This window comes from Leuciscus leuciscus (assembly GCF_965113295.1).
Source record: "Leuciscus leuciscus genome assembly, chromosome: 7".
NCBI classification, from domain to species: domain Eukaryota; kingdom Metazoa; phylum Chordata; class Actinopteri; order Cypriniformes; family Leuciscidae; genus Leuciscus; species Leuciscus leuciscus.
In genome coordinates, this window is record NC_138731.1 from 14,320,229 (window position 1) to 14,341,628 (window position 21,400).

The 21,400-nt window shown below is 41.0% G+C and overlaps 1 protein-coding gene and 1 long non-coding RNA gene across 2 annotated transcripts in view; both read right to left on the reverse strand.

Moving 5' to 3' along the window:
* The window catches only part of LOC309503462 (uncharacterized protein), a 118,037-nt gene that overhangs the window by 1,947 nt on the left and 94,690 nt on the right, over window positions 1-21,400 (reverse strand). The window lies entirely within an intron of this gene.
* Window positions 746-5,062, reverse strand: LOC309503906. Its single transcript, XR_014207930.1, has 6 exons — window positions 4,899-5,062; window positions 1,775-1,981; window positions 1,655-1,693; window positions 1,470-1,547; window positions 1,274-1,321; window positions 746-1,178 (listed from the first exon to the last, which is right to left on the reverse strand). It is a non-coding gene; the product is annotated as an uncharacterized lncRNA (long non-coding RNA).

A 21,400-nucleotide genomic window follows, 5' to 3' on the forward strand; every position in this document is an offset into this window, starting at 1 on the left:
CATCGGATCTCTGTGTAAGGGCTAATTGTACTCCAAATGTGGTCATTGTGGACGTCCCATTTGGATACCTTAAAGGTGCAGACTGACGCCAGATGACGTATTTAGTCTTCTAACAAACAGAGGACGTATTAAGATGTCTTCATTACGATGAAGCAAGACACACTGTGAGATCCAGAAATGACGGATCACGGCACAGCGATGAAGCAAGACACACGGTGAGATCCAGAAGTGGGGGGTCGCGGCACAGCGATGAAGCAAGACACATGGTGAGATCCAGAAGTGAGGGGTCGCGGCACAGCGATGAAGCAAGACACACGGTGAGATCCAGAAACGATGGATCGCGGCACAGCAATGAAGCAAGACACACGGTGAGATCCAGAAACTATGGATCGCGGCACAGCAATGAAGCAAGACACACGGTGAGATCCAGAAGTGAGGGGTTACATAATGCTTGTGAGAATGCTTGTGCATAATGCAATGTGAGATCCAGAAACGACGGATCACGGCACAGCGATGAAGCAAGACACACGGTGAGATCCATCGCTGTGCCGCGATCCGTCGTTTCTGGATCTCACAGTGTGTCTTGCTTCATCGCTGTGCCGTGATCCGTCGTTTCTGGATCTCACATTGCATTATGCACAAGCATTCTCACAAGCATTATGTAACCCCTCACTTCTGGATCTCACCGTGTGTCTTGCTGTGTGTTACCCCCCACTTATGGATTGCTGGATCCACCACTGGACCTAGTATAATTTTTAATAATTTTTATCACTTGGAAATTTCATGACTGACACTGTGCCTTTTTAGTATTCTAAATAATTATCTTCAGCCCCTGAATAATAAACTGGGTGAACACTGGAGCACTTTCAGTGAAAGACTAATCACTCCAAAATGTTCATCTGTGAGAAACAGTAAGTACTTCACACCATCAAATTACACAAATTTTCACTTCTCTGATACACTGCTGCAACAGAAGATTGTTGGTCTGAACTTTTTCCCTTTTCTTCCTACTCTTTTTTTTAATAATTTTATCTTAATACAACTTTTTACACACTTTAGAGATTGCTTTTTGTGACAAAACAATTTCCTTTGGGATTAATACAAAGATATTCTTATCCGGAGTCCTTACCTGGAGCGATAGTCTTCCCTGGTACAACCTCTTGCTGCATCATGAGACCCTGAAAAACGCAAGGAATGTTTTTACATTTCACTAGGCCTGATAAAAATAAAAATAAAAACATACAGTTTAAAGTGTGATGAGATGAATACTCACTGGGTGTTAATGGGTCTCTTTGCTGAAGTGCTGTGTTTGCAGGAGAGACTGAAAAAAACCCAAAGAATATTGAAAGATGCACAATTACTGACAGACATGGCTTCATCTTCAGAGTCTGAAACACATCAATCAGCCTGTATTTATCATGTTGTACACACAACATTAACATGCTTCAGAAATTATCATCAGTACTCACATGCATTATGTAACATGCTGCTGTCCTGAATGGTCGGCAGCTTCTTTGGTGAAGTAGGGTAGTCAGGAAGCTTCACACCTATAGAGAGAGTCAACATAAAGTAAAATAAGCATATCCATGACATAATTTAAAGAATTATATTTATTTGGAACTGTATTTAAAAATGCATTATAGAAATACATTACCCCTAATGCTCACATCCTCAACAGTTGAATCAGTAGATTCTGCAAAAATCATTGACCACCCAATTCATCAACAGATTTTATATTCCTAATGTCAGAATTATTTGTGAATGATAAACATACCATTTCTGACAAAACCCTCTGGCGTTCCCTTTTTAGGCCGGGTCCTTGTTGATCTAATCACCACCTCTTCTTCTTCCACCTCCTCCTCCTCCTGCTCTGCCTGACTGGTTATGTTGTAGTGATTGCATTCACTGCGCTTAGCTACAAATAGAAAAATTCAATCTCCAAAAAGGACACCTCACTCCAAAAGAGGACACCGCAAATCACCTGACAGTTAAACAAAAAAATTATAACTACAGCGTTACAGTATATACACTATAGATTTTTGACATAGCAGAATTATGACAAAATGTTAGGCTAATGATCAATGATCAGAACTTGTTAACTTCATCTTAATTTAGTTTTTTTACTTTATCACTCCTCGTACCTTTTAATTAGTGTGTTTGTATTGTACTTTATAAAGCAAACTCGTGAGAACTTCGGGTAAAGCTGTAGTCTATTAAATTAACGGAGCCATGCCCATGGTAAAGGGATACACCGTCACGCACGCAGTCCCTGCACGTCTTGTTGTCATGTAGGGTGGGGATGGAAAGATTAAATTTAGAGATAATGGAATGCTATCTCTGTATTACGCATCGGATCATTCTCTTGGATAGTCAACGGTATGCTCTATCAAAAAATAGACCTAACACATATCGTGGACAATGTATCTGTCACCGGGTGACATAGAAGGAACTTTGGGAGCGGAACGAGTTGCCCTGGGGGGAGATTTCCGGTGCGACACCAGGCCGGTTCCGGTGGGCGATATTTTTTTTCCCAGGATGGTAGGGGAAGACTCATGAATATTCATTAGGGAAGTCATCCCTGATTGGTCTGATGACCTACCCCTAACCCCACCCCTAAACCTACCCGTCACTGGGGGTATTATGACCTCCCTAACCCCGCCCCTAAACCTACCCGTCACTGGGGTTAAGACCAATCAGGGATGACTTCCCTAATGAATATTCATGAGTCTTCCCCTACCATCCTGGGAAAAAAAATATCGCTTCCGGCGGCCTGTCATGGCCGATCGCGTTGACAAGCGGCAGCTGCAGCGGCTAATCAAGCAGCCATTGGAGCGCGTGTCTCCAACGGGGGATTTAAAAGCGGCGGCTTGAAGAGGCTCGGGAGGCAGAGCGGTCACGATCAAAGTGTGAGTCACGAGAGCAGGAGAGGCAAAAGCGGTGGGGCAGCAACAGAAGCAGATTTGCGCATTTGTCTGTTCGCTTTTCAGAGCGCCGTCAGTCAAATCCATTCCACTTGAGGAATTCCCTGATAAATTAAACTCCATTTCCGCTGAATCGCTACATTATATTTCTCAACGAGCCGCAACTGACGAAAGTAACCGCCCGTTGTACCCTTCCAGTCAAATATTGCGTTGCAAACATCAATAACAGCTTTAAGTTGTCATTGCTGGCAAATGACCATGGAATTAGGGTGATAATCCACCGATAGCTGTGCATTTAATGCACGACGTGGAGGCAAAGAACCGCCCGGCGTGAAGTGGAGTTTAGTTTACTTGTTTAATTAAAAGGCACCAGAATACATGGTATTTACTCCAGTAATATTTTTCTGGGGGAGGACCCACCCACTTTTTTTTTCTTCCGACGCCCATGGTTGGATATACAGGTTGTTATCGTGAGAGAAACGAGTGGGCCCCGATCTTCAGATCGTTCGTCAAACCTGATGTCCCCCTTTTGAAGATCACGACGGTGGACTGGCCGGGCCCGACAAGGTGGCGACGAGGTGGAGTGAAGGTATACTTTTCACTGTGAAGTGGTGTGTCATTGCAGTGTTTGAAGATTGAAGTGAGCACGTGTGAAGATTTACAGTGGTTTGATGTATGCACGAGTATGGGAAAATTAAACGCTACCAGCACTCTGAAACCTTTGTCGGGGATCGTCTAGCCCGGTGGTGCGTCAGGAAATAATTTGAACTGCTGTGGGTAAAGCTTTGTACAGGTGTCCCAGTTCATGCCGCTGTGGTAAAGAAGAAGTTCAGCTCTGTGTGCCGTTGTGAAGATCTGCATGCTGCCATTACTGTCCTGTGGTAAGAGAAGACTCAGTTATTAACTGCTGGATTCTGTACTCACCATTGCTGTTCTGTGAACAGAGTAGAGGTCTGCTACCCGACCCGAGCCCGACGGGTCCCGAAAAATGTGCGGGTTTCGGGTCGGGTTCGGGTTAATGTTTAATGAACAGCCTCGGGTTCGGGTCGGGTTCGGGTTTGTAACTAAGAAAAACTAAATAGGCTATATATAGTTTGCGTGCCGTGTGCTCGTGCTCGTGCTCGTGCCGTGCCGTGTGCTTGCTGTGTTGTGGTGACCGGCACGCGAGAGAGAGAAAGTACATGCGTGCGCAGATGTGCAATGTACATTGGCTACACAGACACACAGGCTCTCTCTCTCAAATATATATATATATTTTCCCCTTACTGTCAAAACTGGCCCGTAGTATCCTCAGCATCCCTGCAAGTAGCAGCAGCAGCGAGAGAAACTTCAGTGCAGCTGGACTAACTTTCAATCAGAGGAGGACGGCGCTGAAACCATCAACTGTCGACGCCGTTCTCTTCCTTCATAACTCATACTGAGAAGGATATATTTGTGTAAATAGTTTTGCAACACTGCGTGAACTTTTTAAAGTTTAAAGTTTGAGTTCCAGAGAAATGTGTGACTGTTACACCTGTTCGACCACAGCAAAGTTACGTGATTGGTAAGTTTTATAGGGCCGCTGCGCCTACATGTATTTGTTTACCGTTTCAAGCAATCATTAAATACAACATAATTGCAAAAATGGTATTTGCTGTGAGAAACAGAGTGGACCTCGGGTTCGGGTCGGGTTCGGGCTTAACATATAAATGTAATTGTCGGGTCGGGTCGGGTTAAATGATCGCGGGTACGGGCCGGGTTCGGGCTTCAGTTTAAAGCCCGTGCAGACCTCTAGAACAGAGAGATCCTGTCACCCGCCGCTGCATTCTGCCATTACTGTCCTGTGGTAAGAGAAGATTCAGTCATTAACTGTTGGATTCTGTACTCACCATTGCTGTTCTGTGAACAGAGAGATCCTGTCATCTGCCGCTGCATTCTGCCATTACTGTCCTGTGGTAAGAGAAGACTCAGTCATTAACTGCTGGATTCTGTACTCACCATTGCTGTTCTGTGAACAGAGAGATCCTGTCATCCGCCGCTGCATTCTGCCATTACTGTCCTGTGGTAAGAGAAGACTCAGTCATTAACTGTTGGATTCTGTACTCACCATTGCTGTTCTGTGAACAGAGAGATCCTGTCATCTGCCGCTGCATTCTGCCATTACTGTCCTGTGGTAAGAGAAGATTCAGTCATTAACTGTTGGATTCTGTACTCACCATTGCTGTTCTGTGAACAGAGAGATCCTGTCATCTGCCGCTGCATTCTGCCATTACTGTCCTGTGGTAAGAGAAGACTCAGTCATTAACTGCTGGATTCTGTACTCACCATTGCTGTTCTGTGAACAGAGAGATCCTGTCATCCGCCGCTGCATTCTGCCATTACTGTCCTGTGGTAAGAGAAGACTCAGTCATTAACTGTTGGATTCTGTACTCACCATTGCTGTTCTGTGAACAGAGAGATCCTGTCATCTGCCGCTGCATTCTGCCATTACTGTCCTGTGGTAAGAGAAGACTCAGTCATTAACTGCTGGATTCTGAACTCACCATTGCTGTTCTGTGAACAGAGAGATCCTGTCATCCGCCGCTGCATTCTGCCATTACTGTCCTGTGGTAAGAGAAGACTCAGTCATTAACTGTTGGATTCTGTACTCACCATTGCTGTTCTGTGAACAGAGAGATCCTGTCATCTGCCGCTGCATTCTGCCATTACTGTCCTGTGGTAAGAGAAGACTCAGTCATTAACTGCTGGATTCTGTACTCACCATTGCTGTTCTGTGAACAGAGAGATTCACAGCTGTGTTGGTGTACTTTGGTGTAGCTCCTCCGGAGTGGTGGTTGTTCTCGGCCCTAGCGGTGACATATCCATCTAAGTTAAATTGGGGAACAAATCAGTGGCATTATAGCCTACCACAGTTATCGACTGATTTCCAAATTCTACTCACTGATAATTGCTTACCTCATCTTCTTTTTGATCGCACATGAATATTATTCCTGGGTCTTTTGACGCTTACCTTCACTTTGCACTACATCAAAAGCGAGCGTTTACATAGGATTCCGCGCTGCGAAATGCTTTGGATTTGCAAACATTCTGTTGTCGGGCAGATTTGTTTTAGTTTTCTTTATGACAAAGGCAGTGGCAGACAACAAAAATCACGACATTAGTCAGTTTAAAGTATTGCCATACAGAGAACCAAGCCATAGTGGCCTTGGAATGTGGGATTTTTAAAGGGCAATCACGGCCAGATCATTGGGCAACCAACGACGGCCAAAATCAAACCACAGCAAATGTACTGGTCGGGACATGTGCGACTAGATGTAAAATTCAGTCGCACTGTCTCGGGAGCCCTGAGAGAATTTTGGTCGCAGTCTGGAGCCCTGAGAGATATTTGTGCAAAACATGTAGCGGAATGATGTTAGCTGCTACTTGTTAAGCTTCGGTGCAGTGCGAAAGTTGTTTTCAAAAGTAGGCTAATTATGGCCAATGTTTAGCTAACGCTAGCTGGTGGAGATGCACTCCCTCCCCCACAACAGGTTTAGGTAGGCTAGTTTAAGACAATAACGCTAAAATAGCTAAAATTAGTAATAGGGCTGTAATCTCCCAGTCGATTATTTGGTCGATACGTTCTGGCTCGACCAAAATTCTGATTGGTCGATTTTTTTGCCGCGTTCATTTGATCAGTTTTGCCGTGTTCATTTCATCAGGTGGAAAGCACTAATTGCTAATGGGGGTGTTTTCAGAGCACCCCTGTTTCACAGGTAACAGTCTGTCTTCAGAACACCCCCCTTGTTTTCACTTCTTTTGGATTAGCCCAACCCACTGGAGAAGAAAGTAGGCTACTAGAAGGTTTGCTGAATATTATTTATTTAATTGTGAGCATTTAATTCATAGTCAGTCAGTCAGTCCTCTTCTACCATGTCAACAAAGACATCGGCAGTGTGGCAGCATTTTTTTAAAAGTTAAAAGTCTATTCGTGTCTCAGCTGAGCTCCACAGAGCGGCTGCGCAGAGCGGCTGCAATGATAGTGTCTGTCAGTTATTATAATACATATGACAAAAACATTTGTCTAAATTATGTTGCATATTCCTCAAAAGTTCTTGTGATGATATCACTATGTTGACAACATAGTACTATTTTCGGAAATCATAGGCTATGATATTGCGCAGGTGCACGTGATGCAACGCTGTCGGAACCGACAGACTCGTGTGTCAGACTCATTTCAGTGCAAAATAATTAGGTCAAAAACGATTTAATATACTGCAAATAGCCTACTAGTTTTTTTATGTTTATTTATAATTAATTTAGGCGGACAACAAGGCTACCAAGTACTGCGCACAGTGCGCAGCTAATTAATTTAACTTTTTTTTCCTAACGTAATTTTTTGTCGAAAATTTCAGGACTTCAGTCGACCAAGATTTTCTTTGGTTGGTTACAGCCCTAATTAGTAATGCATAATTTAACAAACTTCACTAAGTTGACCGAACCTACCTTGAAAACAAGGATTTTTCAGATTTATCTCTTGCTTGAAGTTGCTGCCGTTCACTTTTCCTGTGGTGTTTCCTGTGGAACTACCATACCGCAGGCGGGACTTCCTGTTTCATATATATATGCGGACCAATTCCGGACATCATCACGACGTGCAAACTACTTACGCTTTAGACCTAGGCTACTCATGAATCACGTTGAAAAACAATGTTAATATTTAAAGGTCCCATGACATGCTACTTTTTGTAGGCTTTAATATAGTCCTTAGTGGTCCTTAGTACTGTATCTGAAATCTCTTTCCAAAAATTCAGCCTCGTTGCAGAATTATAGCCACTACAAGCCAGTCCCAGAATGAGCTTCCTTCAGACGGGCCGTTTCGGTGTCTGTAGCTTTAAATACTAATGAGGAGGGGAAAGGCAGCGCAAGGTGGAGGGTGGGTGTGGCCTTGACCATCTTGCGCAACGGTACCATGCATGATTGTTTATGTTGGATATATTGCAATGGCACGAAGACACGCAGTCGTTCAAGCATTTCAGTTTGACCCAGAATCTGATCCAGATGGAGAACGGATGAAGAAGTTGCAACTCAGCGGCTCCAGCAGGACGTTTCCGAATGGTTAGTTTAAAATATTATGTCTGGATACGGTACTTTATTCGGATGGTTTACAGTTATCATCATGTGGCTAACGCTAACCTACTGTTGCCTTTTCATGAGAGATCTGTAACGTCTGTAATTTATCTTATTACAATTACATCAAGCTCTGCGATCTTGAAATGCGGATATCGCGCGCGCCATATAACCAACAGGAGAACGGTTATCCAAATAACAAAGAAATGTACAACACTCGCATTACAGTATGTGTAACTTGATGCTGTCTACCTTTACATTAGCGCAAGTAAACTGCATAGCTAATGTGACAGCCACATTCTACGTGTAAGAAGCTAGATAACCATAAACAGTAAAGCAACACACTTATATATCATTTGTTGACTTACTTGTCCGACGTTCAGCAAGCCCAGCTCTGTATTGACCATTCGATGTTCATTTGTACATCCAATTATTGAGCAATTATTATGCTTCGCTCGCTCAAAAGCCATGATAGCTCTCGTGGACAAAGTAAAATCACGCGCGCGCGTTCTACTTCCTAGCTCATTTTCTCATGGGCGAGAAATATTCTCTGGGCGGGCAAAGCAGAGAAAGGGGAGGTAACATTTCTCCTTATGACGTCATAAGGAGGAGATTCAAGATCAGCCCGGTTGAGCTTCCATTTTCTCAAAGGCAGAGAAAGATAGCAAAAGCTCGATTTACACCGATTCAAATTTTTAGAAACTTGGGGACCATATACAGGCTAGGGGAACTCATATTAATGTTAAAAAAAACTCAGAAAGTGGAAATGTCATGTCATGGGACCTTTAACATAAAAAAATGCATTCACGAAGCTAAGCATGTCAATGATTAATGCCTCAGTCAATCAAACATTTCCCTACATTCATTGTTCATGTCAATTTCCTGTCTTAGACGTCCACATGGCGTCACAGTCTGCACCTTCAGGGAACCAAAATCTGACTTCCAAACATGTCGTAGAAAAGACCTCATTTGGAGGTAACTTGCAAACCTAGATCATGTCAATTTCCTGCACCTGTCTTAGACATCCACATAACATCCAGACAATTACCTATTCCGGCGTTCAAATATTGAACATTATATTGACGTCCAGGTGGGGTCATGGTTAGATGTCCAAATAGCAGACCTAGATTGCACGTTGCATAAAGGTCAAAAATTTGTCTTGGACCGACTGACGCAATATAGACATGATCTGCCTGTCCAATAGACGTCTGATGTTTAGTGGGATACCTCTAAGGGTCACTGGCCCAACGACTTAATCCAATGGTGTGGCTGAAGGTTTTCTGCACATTCTGTATTTTACTTGCACTATGCATAAGTTATTGCAGTTAAAGTTATTTAGTTCTAATTAAATCACTGTTTCACTCCATTTTATCATGACCTTGAATTTAGGTTGGAATGCCAATTGATAATTGGTCATTTATATAATAATTTATCTTGACATTTTTGAGTATCCAATCTTAGATAACTTGGTCATTAGTTAGAAGTACAATATTACTGACAATATTATTTAGATGGCCGTCAATGTTTGCTTTTTTGCTTTTTTCAAATCCGTATGTTCGTTTGGCCGAATAATAATAAAGTTTTTAATATGAATATTTTTCTTACACACACATCACTTAGCTTAAGAAGGCCTTTATTAACCCCCCCCGGAGCCGTGTGGAGTTCTTATATAATGGATGGATTCACTTTTTTGAGCGTCAAACTGATGGTTGCCATGTACTGCCATTATAAAGCTCGGAAGCGTCAGGGTGTTTAATAATATAACTCAGATTGTATTCGTCTGAAAAAAGAAAGTCATATACACCTCGCTGCTGCCTTGTTGCTGCTGCTGAGTTGGCTTGTGTCTGTAAGCTTCGTATATCTTTCTGTTTTGAATCATTATTTACTATCATTCCTTGTTGTTTATACTGCTAATTATAGCTTACTCAACATCACACATTAACCTGACATTGGTTTTGCTAGCACAACACGCTAGTAATTCGCTAGCCTGTTAGCGTGCCATCCGTGCGCTCTTTATTTATTTTTCTCTCGCGCCTTTTACGAGTTCATCAACCCTTAGGTGAGTAGGATCAGTCAATAAACACGGTGAGTCATGTCATCTTCTCCTCTTATTGTCACTTGTACTTCATCAAACATGTATAGCAGAAGATTTCAGAACTAGAGAAACGCATCCAAACTTTAATCGAGGTTAATTGTAAGAGTGCAAGGGCTTTAGATACTGCTTTGGATGCAACTAGCTTAGTGAACTCTATACATTATTCGGTTCCGGCTGATGTAGAGCCAGTGCAGCAGGGCAATTGGGTGACAGTGAGGCGCTGTAGTCACGGGACAAAACACCGCTCTTCCACTCCGATTACCATAACAAATAGATTCTCCCTACTCAGTGAAACACACACTGTGAATCCTGTTGAATGTGCCCTAGTTATTGGCGATTCTATTACACGAAACGTGAAAAGAGAGACACCAGCCACCATAGTCACATGTTTGCCAGGAGCCAGAGCGCCTGACATCAAAGCAAATTTAAAAGTGCTGGCTAATGCTAATCGTAAATTCTCTAAGATTATTAGTCATGTCGACACTAATGATGTTCAACTCCGCCAGTCGGAGATCACCAAAATTAATGTTAAAGAGGTGTGTGAACTCGCAAGTACGATGTCAGGCACTGTAATTTGCTCTGGCCCCTTTCCTGTTCGCAGGAGTGATGAGATACTTAGTAGATTGTCCTCACTCAATGGCTGGCGGTCTAAGTGGTGTCCGCAAAATAATATAGAATTCATAGACAATTGGAAAAGTTTTTGGGGCAGACCTGACCTGTTGAAAAGAGATGGTATTCATCCCTCCTGAGATGGTGCTGCTCTTCTCTCTAGTAATATGGCACATAGTCTTAGAGCTCAAACATGAATTGGGGCTCTGGTCAGGAAGCAGACAGACTGGCTAAACCGACCGTCTGCCAGCTGTCTCACGTCACCAAGGTCAGATAAATCCCACCACATAGAGCCTCTTTCACCTAGATATCATCATATAGAGACTGTGTCTGTTCCCCAAATTAGGAAATACAAAAAACTTCCAAACCCATCACAGGGTAAAAATTGTATTGATGTTCAACAAATAAAAAACAGATATAATACAAATGAGCAAATGATAAAACTTGGGTTGCTGAATATTCGATCCCTTACTCCAAAAGCACTTATTGTTATTGATATGATTACAGACTATAACCTAGAAGAGCTGTGTTTGACAGAAACTGGCTAAAACCAAACAATTACATTACTTTATATGAGTCCACCCCACAAGATTACAGTTATAAACATGAACCTCGTCTGAAAGGCAAAAGGGGAGGTGTTACATTCTTTTGAAGTGTTGGTGCTTAATGTAACAATAGTGTAAATGATAAATCACGTTTGAGATTTGTGCTTGCTACTGTATACAGGCCACCAGGGCACCATACAGACTTTATCAAAGAATTTGCTGATTTTCTATCAAAGTTAGTACTGGCTGCAGATAAAGTCTTAATTGTTGGTGATTTTAACATACATGTAGATAACGAAAAAGATGCGTTGGGATTGGCATTTAAAGACATTTTTAACTCTATTGGACTTAGACAACATGTGTCAGGACCTACTCATTGTCGTAATCATACTCTAGATCTAATATTATCACACGGAATCAATGTTGATGCTGTTGAAATTCTGCAGCAGAGTGATGACATCTCAGATCATTATCTAGTCTCGTGTAAACTTCATTTAGCCAAGGCTGCAAAGCCAACTCCGTGTTACAAATATGTTAGACCTATCACTTATGCCACTAAAGATTGCTTCATTACTAATCTTCCTGATCAGTTTCATCATCTCAGCATCCCAGATAGCTTAGAAGAACTCGTAATTGCGACAGAAACTTTTAACTCTCTCTTTTCCAGCACTTTAGACACAGTTGCTCCTCTGTGTTTAAAGAAGATTAAAGAAAATAGTCCAATGCCGTGGTACAACGAGCACACTCGGGCCCTTAAGAGAGCAGCCAGAAAAATGGAGAGCAACTGGAAGAAAACAAAACTAGAGGTATTTCAAGAGGCAGAAATTTTCAACCCTATTAGAAGAAAATAAACAAAACCCAAGGTATTTATTTGAAACAGTGGCTAAACTAACGAAAAATAAAGCTTCAAGCCCAGACGTTTCCAAGCAGCACAGCAGTAATAACTTTATGAACTTATTCACTTATAAGATTGATAATATCAGGGAGAAAATTATAACTATGCAACTGTCTACTACAGTATCACATCAGGGAGTGCATTGTAGTCTCCCTAAGGAAAAATTTGATTCATTCATTGCTATAGGAGAGGAAGAATTTTCTAAACTCGTTAAATCATCTAAATCGACAACATGTATGTTAGACCCTATACCGACTAAGCTACTGAAAGAGATGCTTCCAGAGGTCATAGATCCTCTTCTTAATATCATTAATTCATCTTTGTCATTAGGTTACGTACCAAAAACTGTTAAGCTGGCTATGATTAAACCGCTTGTTAAAAAACTGCAACTTGATCGTACAGAATTAGTCAATTACAGGCCGATCTCGAATCTACCTTTTCTGTCAAAGATACTAGAAAAGGCAGTATCCTCACAACTATGCTCCTTTTTTAGAAAGAAATTATATCTGCAAGGATTTCCAGTCAGGATTTAGACCGTACCATAGTACTGAGACTGCTCTCATTAGAGTTACAAATTATTTGCTCTTATCATCCGATCGTGCTATTAGTGTTACTCGATCTTAGTGCTGCATTTGATACTATTGACCACAACATTCTTTTAAATAGACTCGAAAATTATGTTGGCATGCATGGTTTAAATCATACTTATCTGTCCATTATCAGTTTGTACCAGTAAATGAAAAGATGTCTCATCGATCACAAGTTCAGTATGGCGTACCACAAGGACCGTTGCTGTTCACTCTGTACATGCTACCCTTGGGAGATATCATTAGGAAGCATGGAATTAGTTTTCACTGTTATGCTGATGATACTCAGCTCTATATTTCTTCACGCCCTGACAAAACTTACCAATTCACAAAATTAACGGAATGCATAGCTGATATAAAAAATTGTTAAAAAAATGATTATGCGTTCATGACATCAAGGCTAGATTATTGTAATGCTCTTATGGGTGGTTGCCCTGCACGCTTAATAAACAAATTACAGCTGGTCCAAAACGCAGCAGCTCGACTTCTTACCAGAACCAGGAAGTATGACCATATTAGCCCCGTTCTGTAAACACAGCATTGGCTCCCTATTAAACATCGTATACATTTTTAAATATTGCTGATTACTTAGTTACAAAGCACTTAAAGGAACACTCCACCGTTTTTTGAAATAGGGCTTATTCACCTTCTTTCCTACATTTAGATAGGTGGGCAAATGCATTTTTGTCTCAGTGCATGCATTGTTTTAGTTTGACAGGGTCGGCGCTAGCTTAGCTTAGCATAATGAATGGAATCCTTTGTTGCCAGCTAGCATGTCCTGAGTAAAAGTGATATAAAAAAATTAAAAAACCCACTTAATTACTTCTTGTGGCCTGTGTATTCACAACAAGTACAAATAGCGATGCAGATTAACACTAGACGATTTCCTATGCAGATATTGACTTGGGACTATATTAGGGGGAAGCACAGGTGAAGCACTGCTACTTGGGCGCAGAGATATCACGCCCAAGTAGCAGTGCTTCGCCTGTGCTTCCCCCTAATATAGTCCTTAATATATAAGTCAATATCTGCCTAGGAAATCGCCTAGTGTTAATCTGCATCACTATTTGTACTTGTTGTGAATACGCAGGCCACAAGAAGTAATTAGGTGGGTTTTTTTAATTTTTTATATCACTTTTACTCAGCACAATGAATGGAATCCTTTGTTGCCAGCTAGCATGTCCTAAGCTAAGCTAGCGCCGACCCTGTCAAACTAAAACAATGCATGCACTGAGACAAAAATGCATTTGCCCACCTATCTAAATGTAGGAAAGAAAGTGAATAAGCCCTATTTCAAAAAACGGTGGAGTGTTCCTTTAATGGTTTAGCTCCGCAGTACTTGAGCGAGCTCTTAACGCATTATAGTCCTTCACGTCTATTGCGATCTCAAAATTCCGGCCAGTTGATGATACCTAGAATATCAAAATCGACTGCTGGCGGTAGATCCTTTTCCTATTTAGCACCAAAACTTTGGAACAGTCTTCCTAACATTGTCCGGGAAGCAGACACACTCTGTCAGTTCAAAGCGAGACTAATAACACATCTCTTAAACCTAGCATACACATAACACATTATAGACTTCTATAATTCAACGTTAGGCTGCATAGATTAGGTCAGCCGGAACCGGGAACACTTCCCATAAATCCTGATGTACTCGTTACATCATAAGAAGAATGGCGTATACGCTAATATTAGTCTCTCTGTTTATCCGAGGTTTACGGCAGTCCGCCGGATCCAGGCCGTATCCAGATCCGATGAAGGACCTGCGCCTGGACATGATGACAACGCAGTCCTGAAGTGTCAACCAGTCTCTCCCTGTTTAATGAAGTCAGCTGGACCCCGGCCGTATCCAGATCAGATGGTGGACCTGCACCTGGACCCATCCATGATGCATCCCTGAAGTGCCAGCCTCATCAGCCCTGTTAAGGCCTCATCGACACGACCAATCTGACTTCTGACCTGTAATGCTGCCTGGATCATAATCATACACTGTTCACTCGTTGGCCAGAGGAGAACTGGCCCCCGACTGAGCCTGGGTTCTCCCAAGGGTTTTTTTTTTCTCCTTTCTGTCACCTGATGGAGTTTTGGTTCCTTGCCACTGTTGCCTTGGCTTTTGGCTTGCTTAGTTGGGGACATTTAATATTCAACAATATTATTGATCTGCCTTACTTAGGGTGGATGATGACGCAATTTTCTTCTAGAAACAAACTTTGTTGTATTATTTTCATGTTATCAATGTGAAGCTGCTTTGATACAATCTGTATTGTAAAAAGCGCTATATAAATAAAGTTGACTTGACTTGACTTCTTGTTGTGTGGATGAACAGGCCGGAGCGCATCAAGGGTTTTCTTTTAGAAAGGTGTTGTGTAAGCGGTCCCCAAGTTAATAACAAATGATCTTTGCAACGGAAGTGAATCTATCAAAACTAACTTTAGCTGGACAATAACTTTATTCTAGAGCTGCTGTAAAGCCAAAACAATCTATGTTACTTTAATTTCCTATTATCATTGTAAAGCTGCTTTGAAACAATCTATATAGTTAAAAGCGCTACTGTATATAAATGAAGGTGACTTAGCTGGTCCAGCTAAAGTTAGTTTTGATTGATTGATTCACTTCCGTTGCAAAGATCATTAGTTATTAACTTAGGGGCCGCTAACACAACACCGTTCTAATAGGCAAACCCTTAACGCACTCCGGCCGCCCATCCGCACAAAACAGCGCCTGGTTGTGGCACTCTGCTTAAACTCTGCTTTAAGCAGTGCCTCTGCTTAAAAATAATTGAATCCTAAAATAAGCTTGCTCCCGAGTAGGTTTCAGTAGGTTGACCTGTTGCTATGACAGCAACTCCTGGATGAGCTTTGAAGAACCTAAAAATCCTGGATCATGTCAAATCGTAACAGTAAAATCCAGACAACTGAGTAATCCACGTACAAAGATCTGGCCCCTGCTGATAATTATTTGGAGTTAATGAGAGTCACCTCAGGTGTAAACTGTAGACAGATATGCACCATTTCACATGTACTTGATGATTAGTTCATTCTGAACACCGTTAAATACCTAATTATAAAAAGGTGTGCACACTTAAGTTCGGTTATTTATTTATTTATTTATTTATTTATGTGAAATGTGTCACTTTGGTTTCTATTGGCATTGCATGGGTTGTATTTTTTTTATTAAAAGTGCAAAAGTTTTGATATGATTTATAACCACACTGTCTTTTGTGTCATTCCTAGTTCAAAATAAAAAGTTAATATAATAATAATAATATCCATTTTCGAATATCCCAGGTTGCTATGGTGATGCAAGTCTGTTTACGCATTTCACTTTTGGCCAAGAGAATGAGTGGCCGTTTACACGACACCATTTTCAACTAAAAACTGAAAACTTTTTATGCGTTCACCCTTGGAGTGTTTGGCGGGCACTGAGATGGGCGGCGTCACCTTCCTTCGGGGAGCTCAACGTTGCGGCCTTGGTAAAGGCTGCTGCTGTGGCCGCGACGGTGCTGATGTAGAGGCTGCAGGGGGGTGCCCTCGGCGACGAGCATGTGAAGGGATCGCCCCAGAGGGGTGGGAGTTGGCAGCAGCATCTCGTCGGGGCAGTATGTGCTTGATCGTCTCTGTCTGCTGTTGCACTGCTGAGTACTGTCCAGCAGCACTGGAAGCCTTGGTCCGAGAGCTGCCGAGAACTTACAGGCTTTGGATGGGTGGTGGAGACGACCCCGCCAGGTGGCAGCACTTTGCGGGCATAACTGCACGCTCCACCTGTGGGATGTCTATGTACCCTTTGGCCTCCCCGTCATCGAGGGTAGTGAGAGCGGAGGAGGCAGAAGAATGGCTTCAGGCAGTAAAAAGTGAATCCACATCTTCGTTACCTCCTCATGTACTTCTGGGAAGAAAGGCACTGGAGATACCAATCGAGATACCCCGAGATACCAATCGTCCCGCAAAGGTCCGGGACACGGTGGAGGGTTCCACTCGAGCCCTACACTTGCGGCTGCCCAGGCAAGCATGGCCGTCAGTTCTGGATCTGATTTGGACAACGCTACTCTCCCCGAAAGGGGGCAATACAGCCAATCATCATCTCCAGATGACCCAATCGACATCCGGTCATCCGCCAGAGCCCCGAATGAGACGCTGGGACCCCCACAAGAAGGTCCAGCAATCGCCACCGGATGCTCCACAGCCTGCGATTGAAGAGAGGAGTGGGGGGCCGGTGGGGAAACCCCACTGTAATCCTTAGGTCACCCTGTCTATTAACCAATGAGACCCTCTGTTGGCCACTAGAGGAACCAGATTGGTGAATAACAGAGGGGACTCCACCCCTTTCAAAGTATCTTAGTCTCTATCTCAACATTGCAATGGTTATCTTCCTGCAGTGAATGCATAACTCATCTACAAATATCTCATCTCAGTGTGCTTCCGGCCCAGACACGTGAGGCAGAGGCTGTCAAACGAGGCCAGGAAACGACCACATCCAGAAGCACATGGGTAAAACGACATCTTGAAAAAGACGTAACGTCACACACCCGTGATTTGCTCTTTTAGGGAAACAAGCTCTTTTATGTTGTAGCGCCCAGGGGAGCCGCTTGCTTTGCCGTGCACTCAGCAATTGCGAACTCCGCTGGAACACACTGTCACACCAACACTGGAACTGGTTCCCTCTCGATCCGTTGACACCAACAATGATTGTTCTTTAGAAGAGTGAAACAATGTCTGCTCAGGATCCCGATGTCCGCTCGGGACCACACCCACTTGGCACGAGCGATTCACATGCAAATAGTCCACATGAAGGTACGCGAACCTGTAAACGCCCTCATTACCTCAAAACAAAGAAGCGAAAGCTTAATGTGAGTATTAAGCCACAAGCCGCTTATATACCCGGAAGCGGGGGAGTGGTTTGCGATGCAAATCTCACTAGCCAACGTGCATTGGCTCATTCTGTTACCACATCAAGGTGATTGGGCTCTCAGACGGGATCCCGAAATCAGAAATGATTTCGCACAGGGTTCTGAAGTAGCGTAAGACTCATGCAAAAGACACTCAAATAACTAGTCTATTTTCGTCATATAAAATAAACGCCCTCATTACCTCAAAACAAAGAATCAAACTTCTTCCTTCCTCTGCTTTTCATCGAGTTTGGAAGACAACGCTGTGAGTTTACACTGGATTTACCTCAGAAGAAGAATGCGATTTGAAAATAAGATTTTTAAGGGAAGACATGCATTATCACTTATAATTGTAAGTGTGTTATTGTTGCATGAACTTCACAATGTACTAGTTGAACTGGTGTCAGACTAAAATGTATCAAATCGACAGAAACATGTTGAAATATGAACTATAGACAGGTAGGCAACCTTTCAATGCAAAATAAATATACATGTAGGATACAAGGATGTTTTAAGCTTGATAATATAAAACACAGCATGATATAAAAGTAGGCTAGTATGAGTGTATACACTAACATGATGAATATTATAATGTCTAGACCCGTGTTTACTGTTAAATTCTGTGTTCGTGGATATCTGGTTGTCTAAAGCTTTCCTGTAGCTCAAACAGTAGAGTGTTTGCGCTTGCAGCGCCAAGGTCATGGGTTCACTTCCCAGGCAAACCAAGAACTGATAAGAATGTAAATGTGTACTTGAAATGCAATGTAAGTCACTTTGGATAAAAGCGTCTGCCAATTGCATAAATGTAAATGTAAATATCTGTTCAGACGTAGATGTTTATAATATGGTAACAATAATGTAAAGCATTGTAAGTTTGGGTCACTCGTGCAGTGCTATGCATTTGAAAGCCAAACATTAGGCTACATGTTTTTACTCCAATCTCGTTTCACAACGTCATAACAAATGATACCATTTGAAGTAACATATGAGTCCATATATGTTTCTCTAATGTAGTGTACTGAAGTGTTCCTTTTTATTGATTTATCGTTATAGGCCGCCTGCATTTCTGTAAAGCAAAAATTATTATTATTTTATGCAGCCCTACAATTATATGCCTACAAGGCACAACAAACCTGGTGTTCATTATATCTTTTTGTGAATTTTATATAGCAATTTTAACCAGAAAATCACAATTAGATTTTCTTCCCCAAATCGTGCAGCCCTATAGATTCTCCTGATAGCAGCATGTTCACAGTTGTTGTTTTTTATTTTAATTGATATATATATATATATATATATATAGGGACCAGATGACACTGATGAGCCCTGCTGACTTAAACATTCACACGAGTCTCTGTACTTGAACATGGTAAAATGAAGCAAACACCTTGGAAATGGACACAAAGGTGTGTGAGTGTTCATGTCAGTCTGTTTAGATCAGTGTGCTCAATAATGTGCCTTTTTGTCTTTTGTATCTTAGGACTATGTTGTGTTGTAAATAAATCCAAACAATTAAAAAGCCATTCTTTTTTAAATCTCTTCTCTTTCTTTGTTTATCGTTCCCTCACAGTTCCACAGTTCCTGATAGTGCCATTAGGGGGAGGGTCTTTCTCTTCCCAGGTGTGAAACACATCAATATTCATGAAGATTCACACCTCCGTGCATACCACTTTCTTACACAAAACATGTCTTACAAATTTTAAATCAAAATATTGTTGTATGTGAATGAGTGGGCAGGATGATTTTCACATCGTTTTGAAGCAAACACTCTAGACTACGTGATACAATTTTCTTGTGAACAAAATAGTCAGTATGGGTTTTAGGGCCTTATTTCAGACTTACATTTTTTGTCTTTTCACAAACCACACATAAACGTCATTTTCTCAAAACTACAAAATTTTACACACAAGCTGCTCACATATTATTGTAACAGAGTTTTTGCTGAATACAGTGTAATCAGACTTTAGCCATGAAAATGTTACAAGTAACACATTTTTTACTTTTTACTTTAAATGTCGGAGCATGTCAGAACACCTCCAGGGCCCAGAAAACACATCAGACCCAAGAGGGTTAATGATCTAAAACAAGGAAACGTGAGCTTTGGTGATAACTAGACGAATATTTAATGACCAAATTAGTAATTTCTCTCTAGAAATTACATAAAAAGTGGAAAATGTTGGACAAAAACATTTACAAACAAACTGACCACCAACCGCAACTTTCCGACATCATTATTTTTTAGCTCAACTGTCACAGAAAGGAAAGCACAGGATTGTGGGATATCAAAGACAGCGAAGGATACATCTATGCTGCCTTAAAAAATTGAGAAAGATGAAACATCAAAAGATGAAGGTATTTAAAGAGATAGAAAATGAAGCTAATATTGGATTTGGACGTGCCAGTTCTGCCTTGGAATGCATCCTCCCAAAGCAGCAAGTTTTTGGATGCAGCCTGTGTGCTGAGACAAGTTGGAGCTAAATTCTGCAGGACAGTGGCCCTCGAGGAGCATGTTGTAAAGTGTTTGGTGCACACGAGCAGCTCTTGATCGATTTAATTAATTTGATAAATGTATTATTAATATGATCAAATATGATTTTTTTTTTTTTACAGTGCAGTTGTAATTTGTAAATTAACAGTAATAAAGTTGTCTTAATTTTTATAGTTTAACATATTATTATTATTATTATTATTATTCAATTGGGTTTCTAAAAACCAGTATGAATGTAATGTGTACTGAGATACTGTTACATTTTACAGAGGTTTGAGTTTAGGTTAAAAATAAAAAAAAAAAAAAAATTTTTTTTTTTTTTACAAAATATTATAGCCTATCCTCAAATTGTAGAAATGTACATTTATGTGTGTTGCTGTAAATAAATACTTTAAAACATGACTATTTAAGTATTACTTATGTATGGCCACTGGTATTCACTAGAAACATGAGAGTCATAAATGAAAAACACTCAAGGCACTCATGAAAGGCACTCAAGTGGTTAAAAATAAAAAGTCTAAATATTGAAATAATAATAATAATAATAATAATTGTTAAAGACATGGAATTGCCTTGGAATTTTCTCTTTTTCATTAACATGAGAGAACCGTTAACATGCAAATGTGTTAATTGCACTTGTTTACTGCCAAATAAACTATATCGAGATAACATACTGTTCAAATCCATACAAAATGGTAAAAGGAAACAAAAAAGAGAAGAGAAAACCATGTTTAGAGCAGAGTATTTTTGTGTCAAGCACATATACTTCCTGTATTGTATGCAGGTGACTAGCAGCAACTGCAAGACCATTTTTTTTTTTTTTTTTTTTTTTTTTTTTTGAGAACATACTCACTATGCTCATTTTTAAAAAAAAGGAAGAAGAAAAGAATGGAACGGCAAGCAATACACTAATGTATATTTAGTTTAAGTAAAACTGTCCGTTACAGAGATCACTCAAAAAAGCAAGAAGAAAATGTGGTAAAGTAGCACCTCTAACAGACCACATCCTGTTATGAATTTTGCTATACCTCTGTGGTTTGGAGCTCTTTCACTCATATCATCTCAGTCTTTCCAAGTAAGCATTTAACTTTCATTTCACAAACTCACTACAGATCAGTCCTTTTCATGCTTTAATGATTTAAAGTTCTCATCTGCTCATCAACTAATCTACAATCAGGATTAAATTACTTTTTAAAGAGTAGAAATGAAGAGCTAATATATTCTATACATTTTCATAGATGTTTTATACAGTAAAGTTTTTGAGATTGAGCAAAATAATTTTAGTTG